General features: G+C 54.6%; 1 protein-coding gene across 3 annotated transcripts in view; it reads left to right on the top strand.

Moving 5' to 3' along the window:
• Window positions 1–678: 678 nt before the first annotated feature.
• Window positions 679–24150, top strand: part of LRFN5 (leucine rich repeat and fibronectin type III domain containing 5) — a 35957-nt gene continuing 12485 nt past the window's right edge. For 2 of the 3 annotated variants that reach the window (XM_062495905.1, XM_062495903.1), the window contains exon 1: window positions 679–737. The gene's annotated coding sequence lies outside the window, so the exon portion shown is untranslated. Of the gene's footprint in view, window positions 738–964; window positions 1095–24150 lie in introns of those variants that run through there. The other variant, XM_062495904.1, reaches the window with a different exon arrangement.

Genomic DNA, 24150 nt, shown 5'->3' with positions numbered 1-24150 from the left:
GCGACCGGGGGAAGGCAGTGGGGTGCCCCGAGGGCCGCGGCCGCTCTCGGTGCCCGTCGCCGCAGCCCGGCCCCGGCGTGGCGGGGCAGGCGGAGGCGTGTCCGCGTCCCTGTCCGTGTCCGCGTCCGCGTCCCTGTCCGTGTCCGAGCGGTGCCCGGCGGCGCGCAGCCCCGAGCCCGGCGCGGCGGGGGGCGGCCCGGCCGCACGTCTGCGCGGCGGCGGTCGGGCGGCTGCGGCTCAGCCGTGCGTGCGGCGGGGCGGGGAGGGCCCGGCTGCTCCAGCCCGCCCCGGCGCGGCGCGGCGCGGCGCGGGGGAGGCGGCGGCTGCTCCATGCGGCAGCGAGCGGCGCGGCTGCCCGCGGCCGGGGCCGGGGCCGGGCGGAGGCCGGCGGCGCGGAGGATGGGCGCAGCTGCCGCCGCCGCGGAGGGCCGAGCCGCGGGCGCCGCGCTCCCCGCTCTGCCCCGCCGCAGCGCCCGCCGCCGCGGCTGCTCCGCCTGAGCGCGCCCGGCGCGGAGCGGCGCGGAGCCGCATGGCCCTGCCGCCGGCCGCCCCGCGCTAGCGGCACCCGCACCCGGGAGGCGCCGGCCCGGCGGCGGGGCTGCCCGAGCCTCGGCCACGTCCGTCTGTTCATCCGTCCGTCCGTCCGCCCGTCCGTCCGTCCAGTGCTGCGCCCGGCGCGCAGGATCCCGCAGCGAGGTGCGGAGCGGCGGCGTTTGGCGAGGATTAACCTGGCGCAGGTACACGACAAGGTCAGCGCCGGCGGGAGCAGAACGGGGCGGGCTGCCCGGTGCGGGGCGATGCGGGCGGGCCGATGCGGGCGGGTCGTCCCGCGCCTCCCGCCCCCGCCGCGCGTGTGTGCGTGTGCTGTCGCCCGCCCGAGCCGCCGCGTGGGGCCGTCCCCGGGCCGCCCTGCCCGCCCCGGCCGCGGGCAGCTCCGCCGCGGACCCGCGGTAGGATGCGGGTGGTGAACGCCGGCTCGGGGCGGAGCGGCGGGCAGCCCGCCTGCCGCCAGCGCCCGCAGCCCGCCGGGGCCCGGCCGCGGCCGCACCCGCAGGGGACGCGCTCCGGCCGCCGCCCGTCCCCGGAGGCACCAGGTAACGCCAGGGGAGTCGCGCCCGGCACATCTGCATTGCACCGCGGTACCGGCCCAGGGGACGGGCCGGGGGGGCGGGGGGGGGGGGGCGAGGGGCGGCCCGGCCGGTGCCGAACGTCCCGGTCAGGACGACCCCACGGCGCGCCGGGGGTGCCGGGACGACGCCCTTCCCGGGAGGGCGGCGGCCGCGGGGATCAGGGAGCGGCGGGGCGGGTGCCCCGCGGACGGGCCGGGCCGGGCCGAGACGCGCTGCCGCCGCTGCCCGCGGGACGGCGCCGGCGGTCGCCCGCGCTGGCTGAGCTGGGCTGGGCTGAGGATGATGCGGGGCCGGAGATGCTGCCAGGCTGCGATGCTGCGGGGCCGCCCGTGCCGCGGCCGCCGCCCCCTCGGCGCCGCGGTGCCGCCGCCGCCGCCGCCCGCTTAGCCGGCACCGCTGGCGCCGCGGCGCTGCCCGAGCGGGCGGAGGCGCCGCCGTGCGCGGAGCCATACCGGGGCGCTCTCGCGGGTGGCTCGGGGTGTTCGGGGGCTGCGGGGCTCTGCCAGAGGGCGCAGGAACCCCGCGGCTCCCCCCTCCCCATCCTCCCGCCCCGTCCCACCGCCCCTGGCCGCCGCACACACGCCGCCCTCCCCGCGGCTCTCTCCCTTGGGCCGCCGTGGTCCCCTGCGTCCCGGGATGCGGCTGCGCCCCCCTCTCCTCCGCCCCCTCCGTGGCGAACGCCGCTGTGTGCGGGAGAAGAAATGTAGGACACAATGGACTTCCCCGCTGGCAGGTTCCCGTTGGGGAGATGGCAGAACAGCGGCGGAGGAGCCGGCGGAGCCTCGCAGCCATGTTGGTGTCGGAGCATCAGCCCTCGCGGCTCCGGGAGCCCAGCTGCTGCCGGCAGCGGCTGCGGGAACGGGTATGACTGGGCCAGGGTGTACTGGGAAGCCTCTTCCCAGACTGGTCCTTCCGAGCGTCGACCGGGGAGCACTGGCTCTGGCTCTATCCTGGGACACCAGCTCTTCCCTTCCTGCACTTTCACCTCCTCCCTCCCTCCCTGCCTCCCAGTCTGTTGCGTCTCCGGTGCACTCACTATGTTGTGTGTGCGGAGCAGAGAGATGTGTTGGTCCCAGCTGTGGTCATGAACCCGGTCTCACCAGTCCTGGAGACCAGGGCTGGAACAGCAGGTGCCCCCAGCCAAGTCCAGCCCTCTGGCCTTTGGCTGAGTGCCGTGGAACTGGACAGGCTGGGAGTCCCTGCCCTTGGCCATCGCGCTGTCGTGCTGGTGATCCTCCCCACCCACGCTTCCATTTCGCATGTTCCTGTGTGACACGTGGTGTCAGCTTGTTCCTTCTGAGCATCCTCGGGCGAGCGCTGCGTGGCCAGGGCTGCTCAGGCCAGCACAGCCATACAGCGCACTGGCGAGGTGAAGTGAATCCATCTGGAATTGAAACCTGCTTGGTTCCAGCTGCGCATCTGCAGATGGAGGGGTCTGGACTGGCTCTGGCAGCAGCGATCCTGGCCGTGGCTGTGTCCAGAAGCATGGGGCAGTGCTGCCCAAATGGACTGACTGCGTGTGCTGGGACTGGTCTGTCCTGGTGTGGCAGGACTGCATCCCAGCCTGGACACCTGGGTGCCACAAGGACTCTGAGTGGGCACCCTGGTTCTGGGTACAGGCCACACCTCACAGCTGGCCCGCGGACTCTGTGGTATTGCCAGTCAGTCCTGGCAGGTAGAGGTGTGCCAGGCCTGGCAATTCCACTGCTGGTCTGGGAGTCAGATTTGATTTTGTACAAGCAGCTATACCAGAGACTTTCTCAGTGCCCAACACCTTCTCAATCCACGCTGCTAAATATATACTGTACTCAAGGGATTATGCATTTGTTTAAATGCATAATAAATGTGTTTAAATGCGTAACACTGGATCATAATGCACACCAGAGCTTGCCAGTTTGGCCTCCAGTTACAAGCCTTTCTAAGATACATCTCCTGACATATTACTTCATCTTTCTGCTTTTGGAAAGAGCAGTTCCTGGTTTTATCATGGCAGGGCAGTTAGTGGAAGCAAATCCTGGATATCTCAGGTACCCAGCACAAGTTAAAGCTGGACTAGTTTGCCTGTTCACCAAACACTTCCAGCTACAGGAGGGGACTGAGATTGACCCATTCCACCAAACACACGCAGATGTGGGAGTGGGCTCCTGATTGTCTTATCCCAGTGAGAGCCAGTGGGCTGAGTGCTCGTGTCATCCTTACAACCAAGAGAAGCTGCACTCGACTGCACCACTGCTCAGTGGTGTCTCAGGGGCTTGGTTTGAATTTTTCACGCAGGTCTGTTGTCTAGAGAGGCTCCTGTTGGCTATTGAAGGTGTGAATGGGGCTAGCAGGGGGATGCTGAGAGAGGGCTGCCCAGCCCAGGATCTGGGCTGGCTGGGAATGTGGGCAACCCAAGAAGAGATGTGGCTGAGCAGCATGGCAAGAAAAAAACAGATCTTCCCGATTTTTTGGCAAAAGATTAGAGGGGATGTGAAAGCTGGTGCATGAAGGATGGCCTGGGCATACAGGGTGCCTGTCTTGGGAGGTGGAGCATCCTGAGGTGCCTGGAGGGCTTGTCCCTGCACTGGGGCGCGTGGAGGTAGTTCAGAGGCTGGAGAGCTAATGGCTTTCCATTGCTGATCGATACCTCCTGTGCTTTCAGATGTGGTAACGGGCTCGGTTTTATAGAGCAATCTCTGTGTATTCCCTGCAGAAGCAGCTGGGCCCGAGCGCCGCTCTAATGGCCTCGCTATTAGCGGGCTCAGAACCTGAGCCAGGCTGAAAAAGCTGTGTAAGTGCTGCTCAAGCGTTTTGGGCCAGGCATATTCCATGCATTAGGGAAGATTTGTACTCCTTGGACCAGACATCACTGAGTGTTATCTATTTATACACATCTAAATATATCCTCTGCAGTCTTCAGACTTTTCTAGCTAGTAGTAAAATTACTTTTCAATATCATGCCATTAAAACATGCTTGCTGACACTATCCGATGAAGTTTGTGCTAGGAGAGGCTTATGTGTGTGTGTTTGTTTTAAATAAAAACTGTACTTGAGGTACTTACCTAAAATGCTTTGGAAACAAAAGCTTGTCTGTGTGGCTGGGTAGCAGGGAGAAATGTGGTCGAACAGAAGCAGCACTGGAAATGTGCTCAAGCCTGAAAAACCAAATCCAAACCTCATCCAAAGTATAAGGTTTTGTTGTTGAAGAGTGAACCATTCTTTCTAGAAATTTTTTATCAAATAATCATGCACTTTGCAGCAAAATAGAAACATTTGCTTCAAATTAGTCAGACATACCTTCTGGTACTCTGGAGTTTGAGATGTCATTCTGAAAACAAATTGACAAATCTTGAAGTAACATCAGTTATGGAATTTCAGTGCAGTGCCCAGATCTAGGCTGTCGAGGGTGTTCCCACAGAGCCCTGCTGCAGGGGTGGCTCTGTGTCCCTGTTTGCCATTCTCTGAAGCTGGTGTCAGCCTTAGTGGGGCTCCCAAGAGGGGTGGAGACCTCGGCCACATGCCCAAGTAACCCACGGGCTTGCTGGCTGGGTGGTGGTCACAGTGATGGCTGGCTGAGTGCCTGCAGCCTGACCTGGAATAGTGATGGCCATTGTTTTGTTTTCTGTGGCAGCTCTTGCTGTTGGTTCTTGGAGAACTAAGAGGCTGCTGGGGAAGGGATTGATGTCCACAGGGGAGCAGGTGAGATGAGGAGAGGAGAAGACAGGGCTCTTGGAGAAGGCTCTGGCCCAGAGCCCCTCGAGCCAAAGGCAGGTGCTGGTTCCCTGGGCCACCCCAGATCCCTTGGCTGGGGCTCTGGGCTCCATGAGCCAGAGGTCCATGGTGTGGTGCCAGGAGCCGTGTCCTGCCCTTACTTATGTGGTGTGAGAGTGACTGTGGTGTCCGAGGGGGTCCTGCCCGTGTGCCCCATACCACCTGGCTTGCTGGCCACTGAGGTGAAGGCTGGCCATGCCATGCCTGCTGCCTGAGCTGGGCAGCAGCTTTTGTGTTTCCATGGAAGAAATGGCTCTACAAGTCCTATTTGTTTCGAGCAGGCTAGATAATGTAGACAGTGGTTTGTGAAATGGCTGAGGCAGAAATGGGAGCCTTGGTGGGTGCCTCTGATTGTGTAGCACGTGGCCAGTGGGACCTCAGAGTATCTGAGCCAGTTCCCAGTGCTGCAGAACTTTTGTCCAATGCTGTCGTTTTGAGTTTGTTCTTGTAGAGGAAGAGTCTCCCCAGAAGCTGTGTTACGGCAAAACATTTCTATGAAAACATATGATTAGGTAGCTTTGCTTTAAAGTGGATTATCTTTTTTTCCCTTGAAGTTTTTTTTTATTTAGGCTTCTCTGTCAAGATCATGTTGGAATTCTCTTGGATTTGAGACAGATAAAGCTCTTCAATTTTTGTTGCCTCAGCATTGTTTCCTTGCCAGACAGCTGATATTCCCTGTGTATTTATTTCCAATTATTCATACTTCCTGGTCTCTGTAGTTGGCCATGGGGAATGGAGAAGCGGGAGCCCACCACAGTGAGCTGTGACAGCTCTGGGACTCCTGCAGCAGGACTCACCAGCTGGGGACAGCAGGTGTACAAGGAAAACCCAAACTAAGAGGAAAAGGTGCGGTGGAGAAAGTCACACTGAGAGAAATCCCCTGGGTGTGTTTCTTATTCCCCTGGTGCTGTTGGCCCTGGGGCTGGGATGGGATTGCTTTAGCAGCACTGAGGAGTCACACAGAGATGTTCAGCTGCACATGGAGGAGGTTAATGCATGAAGGTTCTCTGTGCTTATGCCAGAGTTTAGAGTTTGCTTGGGATGTGAAGTGTCTGCCCCAGCACAGGATGCCAGGTGCCATGGGCACAGGATGCCAGGTGCCATGAGTAGAGAATGCCAGGTGCCATGAGCAGAGAATGCCAGATGCTGTGGGCACAGCATGCCAGGTGCTATGGCACAGGATGCCAGGTACCATGAGCACAGAATGCCCGGTGCTGTGGCACAGGATGCCAGGTGCTGTGGCACAGGATGCCACGTGCCATGAGCACAGAATGCCAGGTGCTGTGGAACAGGATGCCAGGTGCCATGGAGAGCACTGCTGGGGCTCTGGGAGCTGCGTTGCTCTTGTTTTCTCCACTGCACTCCTGCGAGCCGTGCTGTAACGCTCCCTGCTCAGGCTCGTGGGAGCGGGTCTGAGTAAGGCGAGCGGGATTTGTCTCCCTGTGAGCTGTGAGTCAGTGCTGCTGCTGGGTACGCCGTGTTTCCAGGAGCCTTCTGCTGCCGCCTGTGACTGCGTGTGGAGTGGTGCTGCTGTGCTGTGCGTGCCGTGGGCAGGTTCGGTGTCACTGTGCCTTGCACAGGTTTGGTGTCGCTGTGCCGTGGACAGGTTTGGTGTCACTGTGCCGTGGGCAGGTTCGGTGTCACTGTGCCTTGCACAGTTTCAGTGTCGCTGTGCCGTGGGCAGGTTCGGTGTCACTGTGCCTTGCACAGTTTCAGTGTCGCTGTGCTGTGGGCTGGTTCGCTGTGCTCGTGGCTCCTCCTGACATGTCAGCCTTGTGTCTCATCTCTGACGGTGCCCAGCTGCAGTGATGCTGCTCTTGAGGACCAGGCTCCAGACTGCACTTCCTGAGGAGTGACTGCTGCTTTCCTGCTTCTGAGTTTCAGCTTTGGCCGTGACTTCCTTAGGGGACAGTCTGCTTTGTCACGGGTGTGCAGGGTGGGCTCTGCACACCAACAGTAGCGTGGTCAGGAGAGCACATGGCCCTGAATGCCAGAGCTGAGCCTGGGCAGGTTGACATAGACAACTGAGCATCCTTCAGCTACGGTGTACAGAACAAGGATAACAGCACAGGCCCCTGTCTAGGCTGCAGTGGTGTCTACCAGTGCCCAGTGGTGGGCCCTTGCACTGTGCAAGGGTCCTTGGCATGGCCTGTGGTGGGTTGGAGATGTGCTGTGAGTGCCTCCAGGTGACGACCTGTCCTCAGAATGTGGGTGTGGTAACATTCAGACCCCATATGCTGTGCTGAGGACCAGGGATGGGGATGAACGTGGAGACAGTCAGCCACACTCATGACACGTGGCCTCAGAGGTTCAGGCAGCAGAGCACCTGCATGGGGACTCCTCTGTGGGCTAGTCATCACTTGCTGCCCTGGTGTGTTGGGCCACTGCAAACAGATGCCAAGTACATAGCAAGGATTGCATTTAGTGACTCGAGGGTGCAGCGTCCTTTCTAGTACTCCGTGTTCCTTGCACAGAGCCCCCTGCTCATCTGCAGCTGGATCCTGCAGGTGTCCCACATACGCCTTCCCACTCTGCATTCCTGCTTTGTGAGCAGCGAGGATCCCTCCAGTGGGGACTGGTGTTCTGAAAAGAGAGGTTGCCTCCCCAAGGGCTGGCATTCCTTCTGTGTTCATTATTGCCCACTCCTGCCCTGCGCTGGACACATCTAACCTCTGCTACATAAGAAAGTATTCTCCAAACGTGTAACTTCTGTGGATTGAAGCAATTCCTTGTCCTTCCCTTATCTAGAAAGAAAACATGACAAATCAACACCATGGGAAAAGCCACAGCAGGTCAGGTTGGATGGCTGCAGCTGCTGCTAGTGCCAGATGAGGATTGTGTTAATTTCTGAGGGAATAGATTAGGACAGTAGTTTTTAAATGAGCATTGTGCTGTGTGTCCAAATGGGTACCAGCTGTACTGCCCAGGTGAGTGCCCTGTGATTGTGGTACCACTGCCCCTCCATTCTCACACTGCCTCGGCCAGGGCCTCTGTGGTGTCGCCAACAGGCACTAAGGGCTGAGCTGAATAAGCTTCATTTCTTCTTAGAAGCATTAAAGAAGCCAATCAATGTACAGAGTGTGTGACTGCACTTAAATTCCATCTGGAAAGTTATAATAACAGTAAATAAAGAACAATAATGAGGAGTGAAATTGTGTGGCCAGCAGGATGTGAGACTTGGAATGCTGGGGAGAGGCTGGACTTGCTCCTTACCATCTGGAATTTGGGTGTAGGTGTTAATAAGATATCCAAATGGTTCCCCAGTGGTCAGTAATGCTTCCTGGGTTTGTACTGGGGATGTGAGGAGAGGTGAAGACCAAAGGAGGAGAGTGAAGGATATTACAGCTACCACACACAGATCAGAGGAATCACTTGTACTCCAGGGGCACAGCATGGTGTTCCTGTTATGCCAGGCACAGAAAATTGAACCCAAGCCTCTGGGGAGCAGCGCACAGGTCTCTGGTGCTGCGGTGTCCCTGAGTGGCAGGGACAGCACCGAGCACGCGGTTCCCAGCTGCACTCTGTGCCCCAGGCTCTGTTCCCTCTGTGCTGTTGGTGTAGCCAGCAGTGCTGTGTGCTCTGTGCCCTCCAGTGTGGCCAGCATGTATCTGTGTTCTGTCCTTGCCCTCAGTGTGGCCAGCAGTGCAAGCTGGAGCAGCAGTGCTGGTGGTTCAGTCGCTGGAGTGGATTTTGTACAGCAGAGCTGATCCTGAGCTGATGTGTGTCTTGGAGCAGGGTCCCTGACTCCTGCAGAGCGTGCTTTCCCTCAGTCAAGACTTTTGAAGTGTGCTGAGTCTCACTGATACGGTTTTGGTTAACATCTACAGTAGCAAGTTGTGTGAGGCAGCAGAAGGGGATCTGTGGGGTAAGATGATGGATGAGGAGGACCGTTGTCCCCTCCTCGTGTGTCTGGGGACTCAGGTGGAACTGTGCTGGCAAGGCCTGATGAATCAAGTGTGGAAGGGGGGGTGGAGGCACTGCTGGGGGCTGCAGTGCTCACCTGCCCACGGTGTTGGATCTGGAAGGGCCCTGGGTGCCCTCTGGGGCAGCATGGGGCTCACCCACACCCTGCACACCGGAGTGGGCAGCACCTGGGAGCAGGGGCACAGGGCTGGGGGGACTGGAAGGACAGGGTCTGATTGCCAGCTCCTGCAGGTGGTGGCAGCTCCACAGCCCTTGGGAGCAGTGCTGGGAGTGCTGGGTGTGCTGGTGATATGGAGCAGAGCAGAGTGCTGGCTCAGCTCCCTTTCCAGCTCAGCCCAGAGTCGGCTGCTGGCACATGACACTCGTTATCTCTCCAGCTCAGAAACGCGCTGCTCAGGGCATCATGATGGATTTGTGACACCTCCCATGGGACTCTGTGCTCATAAACCAATTAAAGGATTACATCCTTGTAATGTGGAGAGTATTCTTTGTTTATTAAGTAATGCAGGTATAATTCAATTAGTGGCAGGCTGACCTGCTGATGTCAAATGTGAATGCCAGTCAGGTTGGTCTCAAGCTCTGCCCCCCCAGAACAGAGCAGCAGGAGCTGAGGGGAGCAGCTGCCTCTCCACAGCTCCCTGTGCCCGACATGGAACCGTGAGGGTCTTTATGGCTTTTACACAGAGTCATGTAATCCCAGAATCAGTTGGGTTGTGAAGGACCTTACGATTCATTCCACCTCCTGCCATGGGTAGGGACACCTTCCCCTGTCCCAGGCTGCTCCAAGCCCAGTCCAGCCTGGCCTTGGACATTTCCATGGATGGGACATCCACAGCTGCTCTGGGCATCCTGTGCCACTGCCTCCCCACTCTCAGAGGGAAGAAGTTCTCCCATAGAAATGGTTTATTATTATGAGATGGTTTCAGGCTGGACTGAGTGTTTACTATTTGTCATGGCTCAGAAAGCCCTGTGTCACCAAACAGTGTCCAAAGCACAGCCTGTGCCCCCTGTGCCTCCGTGTGGGTGGCTGTGGGTGGCTGCAGTCCCTCCCTGTCCCCAGCTCAGGCTGTGCCATGTGCTGCCCCATGTTCCCGTCCGACTGCGGTCTGGGCGTGGGCACTGCTGCAGGAGTGCCAAGCTGTGGAGGGGGAGCCTCTGCTCCCTTCCGTGAGGTCTTCAGTGCTGTCCACTGGGAAATCCCTCTGCTCTGGGCCTTGTGACAGCCCAGGGGAGGCAGAGGGCTGCAGGCCCTCTGGAAAGGGGAGTTCAGGGACTTGTGGGTGACTCGTGGTGCCTTGGCACCAGAGCAAAGCACTGCCTGGGCACCTGTCTGCCAGGAAAGATGGGGAGAAGCAGAAGCGTAAAATACCCTGTACATCAGTAAGGCTGTGCAGGAGTGACTCTGGAGTAGAACAGGACTGGTTCAGCAGATCTGGAGAATAAATTAAAGTTCAAATCTCAGTAAGGGGTGGTTTGGTACTAGGTAAGAGTGCAACTCGGACAGCACACCACCAGTGTGTGGCTGGGAACAAGTGGGTGCAAAAGGTGTTTTCAGACTGCCAGACCTTTCCAGAAAGACCAGTATGTTTCAGTGTCCTGAATAATAAATGCTGGTCAGAAGCCCGCTCTTGTTTTCCATGCAATCTCATGACATAATTGTGCTTAATTTCCAGCACAGATCAAGCAAAACTTTATGTGTTGAATGTAAATACAATGTGGAAAAGGAGGATCTGCACATGTGTGAGCTAATAGAAGCACAAAAGCAGCTCGTGTAGTCTGGTACTGCTGGAGGAACATAAGCACCTCAGAGCAGAATTATCTCTGAGGACCACAGACTGACTTGTAAACTGTGCAATAAATTGCTCTTATTTTCTAGCATTTACTTGCTCAGCTGCACTTCACAGGGATTTGCTTGTCTGGAAATTCCACCTGTCAGGTGGAAGCCCTGGACTGTTGGGGGCTGGCAGCTAGTGAGCTCTGAGTAGGCCAGAGGGTACAGGCCTGGCAGTGAGCTCTTTCCCTGACAAAAAAGTAGCAGGTAGAGGGGCAGGAGGGTGATCTTGACAATGGGGCCAGGAGGCTGCAGCTATCCTGGCCCCTCTGCCCTCTCTCAGTGCAGGGCAGTGGAAGCCCCAGCCCTGAGCAGACCATACCTGCCCTGATGGGCAGTGGCACAGGCAGCATGGGCTGCCAAAAGCACGGTGCCCGCTGCAGCAGCCTTGTGCTTCTGGGGCTGCTGCCTGCCCCTGCCAGTCTGGGACACTGTGAAACCCCTCAGGGGCTGCTGCTGTCTGTGAAGGTTGAGCAGCGACTTCGAGTCCTTCCAAAATTCTGAGATTTGAGTTGCTTCTCTTGGCAGACAGAAGTGAAAGCTGAGGCTCTGAGTGCCCTGCCACAGGCTGGCAGCTCTCCTGTCGTGCTCATGCTGACAGTAACCCGTTCTCCGGGCGGGTTTCCTGTTCCTGTCCTGGCGTGATGCAGTGCCTGTCTGACTGTTCACCTGCGCCCTGCTGCTGCTCCCAGGCCGTGGCATTCCAGCCCTTCGTGGGGTTTGTGCACTGACACAGTTGAGTCATGTGGCTGTGGGATGCAGTTCTGGTCCTTTGGAACGTCATTGGTGTTGATGCACAAACGCTGTTTCCCCATGAATTAATTGCAGGAACAGCACTTGTGGGCACACAGGAACAGCAATCACTGCCCTGGTCCCTGTTCTGAAGATCAAGATACCGGAGTGTGAAGGAGTTCATGGTAGGTGGAGGGGCTGGAGCTGGGAGGGAACAGATGAGTGAAGGAGACAGCAGAGGGATGTCCACTCCCAGCACATGAAGAAATAATAGAAACAGCAACCTACCCACATCTCTGGTGACTTAAAGCTGATGCAAATCCTTGCAAATGTTGACTGCACGGTTTGTGGTGACCTGTGCTCCTGGAAGGCAGGACCCCTGTGTTCCTGGAGCTGTGGCAGGACAGGACTGAGTGGCAGGTTCAGGATGGTCTGGGCATGATGGATGGTGCAAGCCCAGGAGGAGGTGGTGGAGGAGGAGGAGGAGGCACTCCTGGGCTGCAGCACAAGGGCAGTGGTGCTGGGCTGCCTGCAGAGCACCTGGGGCTGAGGAGGAGGAGGGCTGTGCTGGGAGTGCCTGGTGTGCACAGTGCTGTCAGACAATGCTCTTCTGTGCCCCTGTTCTGCCCGTGCCAGCTATGGAGTGAATCCTGCAGAAAACTCCTGATGCAGGATGATTTTTGCATTTTCTTTTATATAACTTTTATATGACTTTTATGTATCCTCAGCATTCTTAGCATGCACACTTGTAATTCCTGAAGTCTGATAACTTAGCATAATCCTAATATTCTGTTAGGCCAGGAGACCAAGCATCCTACATCCTGTGATAGGAGGCTGGAAAATCCCACACTATCTTGGGAAACTAAGGTCCTTTCTAGAACATGTCCTTCAAACTAGAGATTTGGCCCATCCAAAAACCCCATGGATGGGGGAATATCACACCATTCATCCAGGCCTCCCATTGTGGCATCCTTGTTAGATATGCTAATTTGTAAGGTCTATAAATTGTATAGAGGATCTGTCATGTGTGTGCATTGCAGCACATTCTGCCTTGGTGCAGTGGGGCACCAATAAGGATCTTTATTAAATAAGGATCTTTATTAAATACTGAGGTCAAATCCCCTTATCCGTTGACCGTGTCTGGCTCTTGATTTTTTAAGAGCAGGGAAAGGCATCAGGACTGTGGTGTCTCATTGCTGCTGCAGAGGTGCCAATGCCTCTGTCACAGCCAGGGCCCGTTTGTCACAGGATATCAGTGTATTCCCAAGTGTTATCACAGCGAACAGAGCTGACGGCTGGAGCTGTCTGCTCTGGGTGTGGGCTGGGTTGTGTCTGTCAGCCTTGGCTATGGGGGCACCAGGCTTCCAAACAGGACCACTTTGCTTTGCAGTAAGTCTGCTTCAATATAATTCCAGCTGTGCCCTGGTGTGTGCGTGTGTGGAGTGCCCATGTGGCAGAGGGAAGTTGCATGTGAAAGTTCTTGCAATGGGAGGATGCAGTGAAGACAGCTGCATCCCGTTCGGATGACGTGAAGGAAGGGCTGCCTGGGAGTGAGGAGATCCTGCTGCAGGACACCCTTCTCCAGGAGACCCCGCTCTGGGAGATCTGTGTGCTTTCTTCTGTGCCGGTTTAACTGATGGCACACAGCAAAACAGCGCATTCCCTAAGTGACCTGGCTGAAGCACAGTGAGACATTGCTGTATCCCCTTCCTGTGCTGCCGGCAGTCTGTGTACAGCACTGCTGGATAGGAACCCACTGTCTCCATGCCACGCCTCAGTGCCGGAGCCGGCAGTGGGGCTGTTCTTGTGCCTGGCACAATCCCAGCCCCTTGGAGCAGGGACTCGAAGATGTTGGCTTCCCTCCTGTCCCTCAGTTCAGAGCAGGATTTCATGTCTTAGGGACCTCTCTCCTGAGACAAGGGTCTACATTTCCTGGGGCATTGCTCCTGGCAGCTCTCTCTGCTGTCTCTGACACAGCCTCTTGGTGGCCGTATTCCTCCCAGCAGCTCCCGGGTGGTCTGGGTGGTGTTTTGGCAGCCACGAACCTGATGGTGATATTTCCAGGTGAGTCCTCTGGTCACAGCTGAGTGCCACATTCTGAGAGTGGCAGCGTCATGCCAGGATGTTTTGTGTTTGGCAAGTTTACCCTTGCCCCAAGCAGCCTGGCCTAGTGGAACTGCATGGTCTTCAAGGTCCCTCCCAACTCAAACCATTCTGGGATTCTACGGTCTTTCAAAAGATCCACAAGCCCAGCTCATTGGAGCTGTGTAAGGTCACTGTGCCCACAGAATCAGTGCTGCTGGGGCTGCTGGCTGATGAAAGGGCTTGAGAGCGAGTCAGGCCTGTGAGCAGGATTGGAAGTGCTGCCCAGGGCATCATTCTGCTCTGCTTTGTCCCCTTGCTGAGACACTGAAGTAATTTAGTTTTCTCCAGCTTCCCCACCTCATTCTTAATTACAAAAGTGAACAAGAAGACCAGAGATAAAAGAGATAGGCAAGGGAGAGCTTAGATAGCAAAGCTGAGAATTAAAAAAAAAACAAAAAAAAGTTATGGATTCCTTAAAGTAAGATTTTTTTTTTTTCCCAGTGAAAGACTTTCTTATTAAAAGAGATTGATTTAGCATTGGATCTTTGCAGCAGAAATTAAGTGCATGCAAGAAATTTTGTGTATCTCAAGAACTTCCAGTATAGCAGGAAGCTCATGTTACCTTTGCTTTCCTGTTGCTTTCTTTAATATAAGAAAACTTGAATTTAAAAAACAGTGAAAAACTTTTAAAAAACACTCAGCAACAACAGAACTGTTGAAATGTTGGCAAAAGGTTGTGGTACTTGTCTGGCACTGGGATCTGCAACGATGGCTCCTCACACTGTACCAGGACCTGGCCTCTGTCCCCTCTGGTGCACTGGAACCTGTCACCTGTCCTCAACCCTGGATGAGGATCCATGTTTTAGCTGGGCTTCAGCCTCTGCATGGTTCCTGAGCTGTAACCAAGGAGCAGCTGCTTCTGTGTCAGGAAAGAAGCAGAAAGTTGTCAAGGTAAACTTGTCTGCTAAAAAAATCCTGTTTTTTGGAATATAAAGTGCTCTTCTCAAAGTGTTTCCCATTTGATGACTTTTCCTTATATTTAAGTTTTGCTGTGGGCTGCCTGGGCTGGGGGGCTCTGTGAGTCCCTGGAGTGTGTGGTGCTGAGCCAGGCACCCTGAGCCTGCAGGGACGCCTGCGCGGTTCCCTTGTGCCATCAGCACTGCACACACCCTGTCAGCTTGGGGTGTTCGGGCTCTCCAGAAATGATTTTGAAGAAAAAGATGGATTCTTGATCCATTCCGAGTGAAACAAAAGTTAAAAAACTCCCAGTGACATCCCTTGCCATTATCTCAGTGTGTCTCTCTCACTTTCTCTCATCTCCTTGTGTAAATCCAAGGAGTGGCTGAGCAGCAGGAGTGGCTGTGGGACTGGCTGGGAATGGTGTTTGGGTCTTGCTCCCTGTGCTCGTGGCACCTGGGACCCAGTTCTGCCTTTTGAAGCTTGGAGCTCTCCCCTCTGTCCCCTCTTCCTCCTGTTCAGTCCCTTCCCTCCAGACCTGGTGGGGTCAGGGCATGGGATGTGACAGGGACACATCACAGACATGTTCCTGTGCCACCGAGCTGACAGATGAGGAGCAGTGATGCATTTTTAAAGAGGACATTGTGTGGAGGGCAAAGTTCCTCTCTCTCTCTGTTTTGATTTCTGGCATAATTGGAAGATAACTCAATTAGCTGCAGTAAAGTCATACTGATTTTCTTGAGGTAAGATCTGGAGGTTCCTTTTTCTGTTTCTACAAGCATTTCCCTGCACAATGCAGCTCTGCCTCCTCTTGTGAGAGGGAAACTGTGTAATTTTCCTGGTATTAATTAAGATAATAGAGAATTATACCAAAATGTATTAAATAGGAAATATATAAGTTCGAACCATGCCCAAACTCCAGATCAGAGTTCCTGGCCTGGCTGCTGGCACAGGGCTGGCACCCCAGGCAAGGTCTCTGTGGGGAGCAGTGGGGGTCCTGTGGTGCCACTGGGTATCCCCCTGGACTTCATTTGCCTTTGAAAACCGTGGTGAGCTCACACAGGCAGAGGATGCAGGAGAGTGGCTGTGCTGTGGCCACCATGAGCTGAAGTGTGTCTATGCTGGGGCTGGAGAGCCCTACACAGCCCCTCTCTGGCCCTGCTCCCAGGGTGTATGAGTCACTGGATCTGCAGGTGTTCATGGCCTCAGCTGACACAGCCTTCTGCCTGTCCAGGTGTGGCACCACCTGTGACCCTCTCATCCTGGCTGGGAGCTCTGGATGCAAGGAGGAGCTGTGTGCTGATCCTGTGTGCTCATCCTGTGTGCTGAGCTGTGTGCTGAGCTGTGTGCTCATCCTGTGTGCTGATCCTTTGTGCTGATCCTGTGTGCTGAGCTGTGTGCTGATCCTGTGTGCTGATCCTGTGTGCTGATCCTGTGTGCTGATCCTGTGTGCTGAGCTGTGTGCTGATCCTGTGTGCTGATCCTGTGTGCTGAGCTGTGTGCTGATCCTGTGTGCTGATCCTGTGTGCTGATCCTGTGTGCTGAGCTGTGTGCTGATCCTGTGTGCTGAGCTGTGTGCTCATCCTGTGTGCTGATCCTGTGTGCTGATCCTGTGTGCTGAGCTGTGTGCTCATCCTGTGTGCTGATCCTGTGTGCTGAGCTGTGTGCTGAGCTGTGTGCTGATCCTGTGTGCTGAGCTGTGTGCTCATCCTGTGTGCTGATCCTTTGTGCTGATCCTGTGTGCTGAGCTGTGTGCTCATCCTGTGTGCTGATCCTTTGTGCTGATCCTGTGTGCTGAGCTGTGTGCTGATCCTGTGTGCTGAGCTGTGTGCTCATCCTGTGTGTCAGATCCGTGTACCAGGGCTGCCTCTCCTGCTCCAGGGCTTGCTCTTGCTGCTGCCTTGCCATGGTGGTGCCAGGCAGGGAAGCAGAGGGGAACGGGGTGAAGGTGCTGACTCTGCAAGCTACATTCCAGAGCTGGAAGGGCTCAAGGAGCTGAGTGTGTTGGAGCTGGCAGTGCCCGAGGATGAGGCCCACATGCTGAATTCCCTTTTGTTCAGGAGTGTAGGGGGTTCTGTTGTTCGGAGCTGTGGATTGCTGTGCAGTCCCACCAGTGCTGCTTACGTCTGATGGGACTCAGGAGCTGCCTCTTAAATTGTTTCAGAGTGCAGCGCTGCTCCTGTGAGCCATGGTGAGGTGGTTTGTGTGTGTCAGTGTGGGAAAAGGTCGTCAGGATCTGCCTAGATCTTTGCCTTCTCCAGGCCAGGTCTGGAATCCAGGATGAAGACTCCTAGCGTGGGTTGCAGGCAGGTAGCACGATGGGCAGAGCCTGGCGTGGTCCTCAGCAGCTGCTGTGCAGCTCCTGCACAGCTGGCCCACAGCTGGGCTGTGGTGTGGACAGAGTGGCTGCAGGTGTGCAGCTCTTGTGAGGCATTGCTGCTGCCTCGGGGCAGGATGAGCCCCAGCTCTGCAGCTGGATTTGGGGTGTGGGTGGCCCTCTGTTGGCATCCATTTCTTGAGTTCTGTGGAAATCTTGCCATAGTAGTACAGTTGATCAAATTTTGAAGCAGCAATTAAAATCTAAATTTCTTTGCCAAAGCCTTAAGTATGTCTCTTATCTGAAATGCTCAGACTCTTTGCTGAGTGAAGAACATTAGGACCAAGAGACCCATTAAATTTTTGTGGCACAGATGAAGGAGATAAATCCTGCAAAGTGATGGGATCACATGTGACAGATCTGATGGTATCTGCTTCATGCACTGAGATGTAGAGGAGGAAAATGACCTTTCAGAATAATTTCTCTGGGCTAGAAGTTATGGAAGTGGCTGTCTTTTCTTTTTGCAGAAATCTATGTAAAGTAGTTTTGATCTTGTCCAACTGAAGGGAAACCCATTTTATTTGGTTGTATTACTTCTTCTGTCCTGCAAGGTGTTGGGTCCGTCTTTTGGAAGCAGAGGAAAGGACACAATGCCACTCTGTCAGCCCTTGCCTGAGCGGTTCACACTATCTCTGGTCATCATGTTCACAAACTTTTCAGAACTGTCATTCTGATGTAGATGAGGTCACAAACAGTCATGGTTCAGCTTCTCCTGGTGTCAGTGGTGCTGTCCTCCAGTAATCCATGGTCTGCAAGCTCAGGAGCTGTGGTTCATTAATGGGAGTAGCTGCACTCAGCTCTGAGCTGTGCTTTCTAGCCAAAGCTTCCATCCTAACAACCAGCAAACACCAGTGTCACCACTACCCCAGCGGCCCTCACAGCAGGGCTTGCTAATGTGAGGTGACAGGGGATGGAGGAGTGGCTAATTACCAGATGAAATAACGAGGCACTTACTCGGTGGCAACTTGTTCAGAGCTGTGGGTCTGAAGCACCTGCTGGGGAGCCAGGGCACGGGGCTGAGGGGCTGGAGTTCCTGCTGCAGCTGCCCATCTCAGCCTCTCACAAGCCACATTTCTGCCAGACCACTGAACTACAGAGCCATCAGGGCTGCAAGGACTTTCCAAGAGCCTCAAGTCCCAGCTGTGCCTGATGCCCACCTTGTCCCCAGCCCAGAGCTCTTGAGTGCTACCTCCAGGAATTCCTTGGGCATCTCCAGGCATGGGACTCCAAACCTCCCCGGGCAGCCCGTTTCAGTGACTGACAGCCCTTTCCATGAAGAAATTCTTCCTATGTCCAAGGGGTTTAATTCTTTGCTCCACTGCCCAAAAATACATCTGCACACTGAGGGTCTTTTTTTGTGCCTAAATATCTATCTTCTGAGGTTGGTGGAAATTTTCTAATTAAAATATTCAATATCCTTGGGTCAGGTACCAGGTGCAGGATGAGGATTACATTTGAGATACAAACATGAGCCTGTTACAGGGCTGGACCTCACAAGGCAAAGCAGAAAATACATTGGGGTGATACAGAAATTTTTGGTGATTTTTTCTGTTTGCCATTTGCAAAGGAGCAGCAAAATGCAAACTCATGGCAGCTGTTTTTTATTGCTACAGGAGCGAAGAAAAAGGTTAGAAAGTGGCAGTTTAAGTAAGGCAGTTTAAAAGTGGCAGAGCTGGATAACTGGTGCCCAGGAGTATTAAAATAATTGGCCAAGGAGCTCCCTGAGACAGTAATGGTTTATTTTTAATAAATCCTGAAATGCTGAAGATGAACCAGAGGCATGGGAAAAGGCTAATGAAAATTGATAGAAAAATTAAATATGATTTGGTCTAGGGGGAATTGTGCCATCTGCTCCTCCCGGGCTGGATCCCTCTCCCACTGCTCTGCTCTCCTCCCACTCACATCCCCCATCGTTTCCACCACAGGCTCTTCCTGCACACCTGGACATAGAAAGAAGAGAGATCTCCTGTCCTTCCTGCTGCTGTTGGACGTGTTGCTGGGACAGCACGGTTGTGCTCAGCCTCTCTCCCACCCTGTCCTGGCACATTTGATGGCTGGGCAGTGGTCTGGCTGATGCCATCAGAGGCTGTGTGACAGATGCAGATCCTGGACACTGGTTCCATGGCGGTCCCACAACCACGGCCTCTGCCACCTGCAGCAGCCTCTGGTGTCCCCAGCCTGGGAGGTGCCGGCTGGACACTGGGGGATGTCACCATGTGATGGTGTGGTGATGGGTGCTGACCCAGCAGATGAGCAGTGCCAGTCCCTGGGCATAGGTACACTGGAGGCCGGGTCGATGTTGCTGATCTTGACTCACCAACCCTCATTCCAGAGCCAGGCTGTGCATTTCACAGGCTTCTGAGGTTCTCCTGTCTCCATCTGCCCAAAACAGCTTTCCTTACATGTTTCCTTGTACGCAGAGGCCTCATATCATCCCCAAAGCAGATCTTTAAGCCCTTTGGCATGATTACTGTGTTGCCTCTCAGCAGTCAGGGGGCAGTTCAGGACAGAGCCGAGGTGAGCACAGGCACACGTGTAATTTCCTGATTGTGCCACCGAGGTCTGCCAGATGACTTTCTGCTGTGTGTTATCTTGTACTCTGCAGATGTTCTTTTCCCTCTTTCTGAGAGGGTCAACTCCCTGAGTGTGGTACCCAGGGGAGATGCAGTGAGTTGTGCTGTGCCTCTGCTGAGGGTCCTGCTGGAGCGGGGCTGGGGGTGATCACAGCCCATGAGCCAGAGCTGGTGCACGCTGCTGTGCTGAGGGTCTGACAGACCCACCCCAGCACCCCTGAACTGAGTATCTTTGTACCCAAACATCTCTGCACGCAGCCACCTCTGTGCTGGAGCATCCCTGTGCCTGAGCACATCCCTGTGCCTGCTGCTGAGCCTGTCCTCTCCTTGGCCAGGATCCCTGGGGCAGTGCCTGGGGTTCACTGCCACCTTCTTTCACTCCTGTCCTCCCCCGACTCCACTGCTGATCCCAGTTTGCTGTCTGTCCTGCTGCCAGAGCTCTGTAACATTTCCTGCAGCTTATCATTACTTTCTTCTGTTCTTATTCCCTATATCAGGAAACCATAAATATGTATTTTAGAGCCGTCAGTTTTTTCGAGCGTGTGGAGTGCTGCCTCCTGAAAAATCCCAGCAGCAGATTTTGAGCCAAAGGGAAGATTGCAAAAATAGTTTCTCCCTTATGGCACATTGAAAGTTTCCCTTTTAGGCGAAATTGCCCAACCCTGACAGATGTATCTGAAGTTTTGAAAAATATGAGTCCCTGTATTTCACTTAAACTGTCATTCTTGGTATAGGAAAATATTCCTTTTGGTATGCCCATTGATTTCCTTTGGATCTAAATACAGACCGAGGTCTGTGGTGTTCCTGCTGCAGCTGTGCGGTCAGTGAGCTCCGTGTATGTGTTGGGCAGCTGCTCCAGGCTGGCTCTGTGGTCACACTCTGAATTCCAGTGGCAGCTGCAGGGACTGCCCAGAGCCCTGGCCCCTGGCCCTGGGCACCAGCTGCCTGTGCTGGGGTCTGAGCCCCTTCAGCACAAAGAGAGGGAGGGGGTTCTGCTCTGAGCTCGCTTTGTTGGGGACTGCATGACCCCTGCTTCTTCCACAGCCTTCAGCTGAGAGGAGGCAGCTGCTGCTCCCTGCCCCACCCTGTGTCTCCAGAGTCCCCCTGAGCAGGGGCTGGCGCAGGGCATGCACTGCTGCTGCACGGCCAGCACCTGGGTCTGGCCTGGCACTGCCCTGGCCCTGCTCTTCCCCTCGTCCTGAGGCTGTTAGTGCTGGACAAGCTGCGTGTGGTGATGGAAGAGCTTGGGATTTACTGAGGGTTGGATGAGAGCCTCTGCCAGGGCTCACCTGCTGGGGCAGTGCCACCTCAGGTCACCCCTTGGGGAGCTCCCTCCTGGGGTACCTGGTGCTCCGGCTGTGGCACCGTGGTGTGGGACACCAGGGCTGGAGCAGCAGCATGGGGTGCCTGGTCCCAGGGCAGAGGGTTCTGCTGGGGTTCCCTCTCTGGGGTGGCATCAGCTTTGTCCTGGTCTTCTTAGTGTGTCACAGCACCAGGGCTGTGCTGGGGGCCACGCAGTCAGTGCCAGTCCTGCCAGGCAGGATTGCCTGAGTTTCCTGACGAGATAGCACAGTGGATTAATTAGATAGTGAAGTGCTAATAGCTGCTTAAAAGAGATGAGCTTGCTGTGTGCCCCAAGTTTGGATTTATTACTACTACTTTCTGTATGGCCTATTAATTTTTGATGACTTTAGATAAATTGCATTCAGCCTGAAATAAATTAAAATAAGTGCATATAAATCATGTTCTATTCTTGGCTTCTGCAAAACAAATTTCCATTTCATCTCTTGTTGTCCTTTCTTTATTACATGTATCCTGCCGGCGCGTGTCACCCGTTATTGTGATGGAAATGTTTTATCTCCTTGAGATTCCCTGGGTTTGCCTTTGAAGTGTCAAGGCTGCTGTAGACATGGCACATCTTAGATCATCTCACTAGCTAATTTGGCCACATCTGTTTGATTTACCAGTTAACAAGCCAGACCTAAATACTAAGTAGGTGTTCTTCCATGAGAGCGATCTACAGTTTGTACCCAGTACTCCTTGACATTAAATTAAACTTTAGAACTCAAAATCCACCTTGTTTTATGACTCACATCCTCAAGTGATGTTCAGGCAAATGTAGAGACAACCCTAATAAATGTCTGGTTTTAGATTGTTTAATTTACTATATGTTTATGCAAGAGTACAGTGACTGAGATAAGAATTAGCCACAGTTAATGCAGCGATGATTGCAAGATATTGTTGCACAATAAATGTCCATCTGGAGTAAATAATTGTTAGTTTACTTTTCATTTAATTTGGTGGGCTGCGCAGAAGCAAGGCCATGGAAGAAAGAAGTTATTTTTACAGTGCTTGATAAAACCTGTGAACTGTTCAGGCTTGGAAATCTGCTTATGGCTAATCCCCCGTTTTGCTCTGGTGTGTTGTGCTGACAATGTCACCCTTCACAGTGCTGTTTCCTCTGCTTGTCTTTTCCCCCAGTTAAACTGTGTGTGTTGGGTGGGCATGGTGGGTTTGGCCACAGTGCCCTAGCCTGTTCCTGGCTCCCCCTTCACCCTCATCCCTCTCCCAGTGCCTGCTGGGGAATGAAGGTGTTGGTGTATTAAAAACGGTGGTATTTATTGGCAAAGGAAACTTTAAGAATTATTTTATTCATAGACTCGTAGAATCCTAGGATAGGATTGGTTGGGAAGGGGCCCTGAAAGTTCATCTTGTTCCATGCCCCTGGCATGGGCAAGGACACTTTCCATTAAACCAGGTTGCTCCAAGTCCTACCCAATCTCACCTTGAACATTTGTGGGGATGAAGCATCAATTCCCTCATTTTTTCCATAATTCCATATTTTAAAAGCACATTTATAAAGGAATAAGTGAGCAATGGCCAATGCTGGGTATCCTACACTGCTGTAGGTGGTGTCAGGGGTGGAGAGTTCCAGGGAGTTTGGGGTGTGTGGGAGATTGTTTATACACCTGTGTGTCCTGAGCCCTGTCTGCTTGCCATTTGTGGAGTCGCTGTCCAGTCACAGCTGTGTGGTGTGGTCCACACCTGGAGGGAGGGGGTGGCATCCTGAGGGACTTGAACAGGCTGGAGATGTGGGAAGCTCAGCACCACGCAGCCTTACGGTGAGTCTTGAGCCCTGGGCACTGCTATGTGAGGATGTAAGGTCACATCCAGGATGTGGCCAGGAATGGTTAGGCTGTGCTGGACCCTGGAGCACCTGCTGTGCTGCCCTTCCCATCCCCCTGGGGGTGCCTGATATGGGCAGCCTGGCAGCTGGACCAGTGGGCATTTGACAATGAGGTGAAAATCCCAGCTTTCCTCATTGTATGACCTGCCAGCATGTCGGAGTGCTCGGGCAGCAGGAGCTGCAAGGAGGGTGTGCAGGTGAGAGCAAGCCTATGCCAGGACAGCAGTGGGTGAGTGGCTGGCATGACCGGCACAGCTGGCACAGCTGGCACAGCTGGCACTGCCAGTGTCCTGCAGCAGTTAGCCAGCAGCTCGGGTGCGCACCCTGGACTCGGCTGGTGTACCCCACCCATACCCTGGGCTCCTCTGCCTGGGCAGTCTGCATGCCAGGGACTGCACCAGGGTGGTGGTGACCCTGAGGAGCCTCTTCCCCCACGCCAGAGCTCGCCACATGTCCCTGTGAGCAGCCACATGTCCCTATGGCTGGAGGGTGTGGAGGGGGTCGTGCAGGGCCACCATGACTACTCACCTTCAGTACCACCTGGGAATGTCTGGGTGTGGAACAGAGGGATAGAGGAGTGGCACAGAAAATCCCTTCACATCCCTTCCCTTGTGTTGTGTTGTGATGTTGCAAAACCAGTTTTTAAAATGCCGTAATATCCCAATTCAATAAAAATGTTTTTATAAGCTAAAAGTTGCCTTGTTTAAACTATTCGCTTAGGCCTGCTCTTGTTTGGAAGCTGCATGTCTGATGCCAATGTTGGTGTCAGTGTTTGGCGTGTCAGTGTTTGGCATATCTGTGTTCAGGAACTCCTCTCAGGAGCTGGAAAGCTTTGTGTAGAATCACAGAATGGTTTGGGTTGGAGAGACCTTAAATGTCTTGTTGTTGTGACCTTAAAACACTATGTGTGTGTACCACTATACCCAAGATGCTTTTCAGTGACATCCCTGGAGCGATGGAAATCCTCTAGTGGGTGTCACAGAGCCCTGTGTGGTGCTGGAGCGTGCCCCAGTGGTCCCTGCACCCTGCCCGTGTGTGTGCTTGGTGCCAGGGGAGCTTAGGGCTCCTCTTCTCTGCAGGGATGGCTGTTCTCTGGCTGCCAGGGCTGGGGCTGAGGGCAGCTGGTGCTGGGGTGGAGTGGAGCTCTATGTTCCAAAGCTGGGCTGGAGGTGGAGTGAAGGCCAGAAGACTTGTGGGAAGGACCATGGGAGTGTCACCCATTGTGTGGGCATGTCCCATTCGAGAGTGGCCAGGGGAAGGGGGGTGACAGTGCTGGAGGGGTCCCTGCCTCCATGAGCCCCCTGTCACACCTGCTCCATACCTGAGAAATGGGGGTAGGAAAAGAGAGGAGCAGCAGTCTGGGGACTCCAGCCAGTCCCCTCCAGCCAATGGGGGAACAGTGGAGGGCTCCCAGCCCCTGGCAGTGTGCTGGGACGCACAGGCTTCTGGCTCTTTGGAGACATCGATCCCACTCACTGTGACCATAAGTCATGCAGCCCACAGCAACTCGAACTTGGGTTTTATAGGCAGATGAATAACTCAAAATGATCAAATATAGCAACAGAATGATGTAAAGAGTAGTATATGTGAGAGGCTTTTTTTGT

This window comes from Cinclus cinclus, chromosome 6 (genome assembly GCF_963662255.1).
Source record: "Cinclus cinclus chromosome 6, bCinCin1.1, whole genome shotgun sequence".
Taxonomy (NCBI): Eukaryota; Metazoa; Chordata; class Aves; order Passeriformes; family Cinclidae; genus Cinclus; species Cinclus cinclus.
Note: the sequence above shows the minus strand (reverse complement) of the source record. Positions and strands in the feature narration are given on the sequence as shown.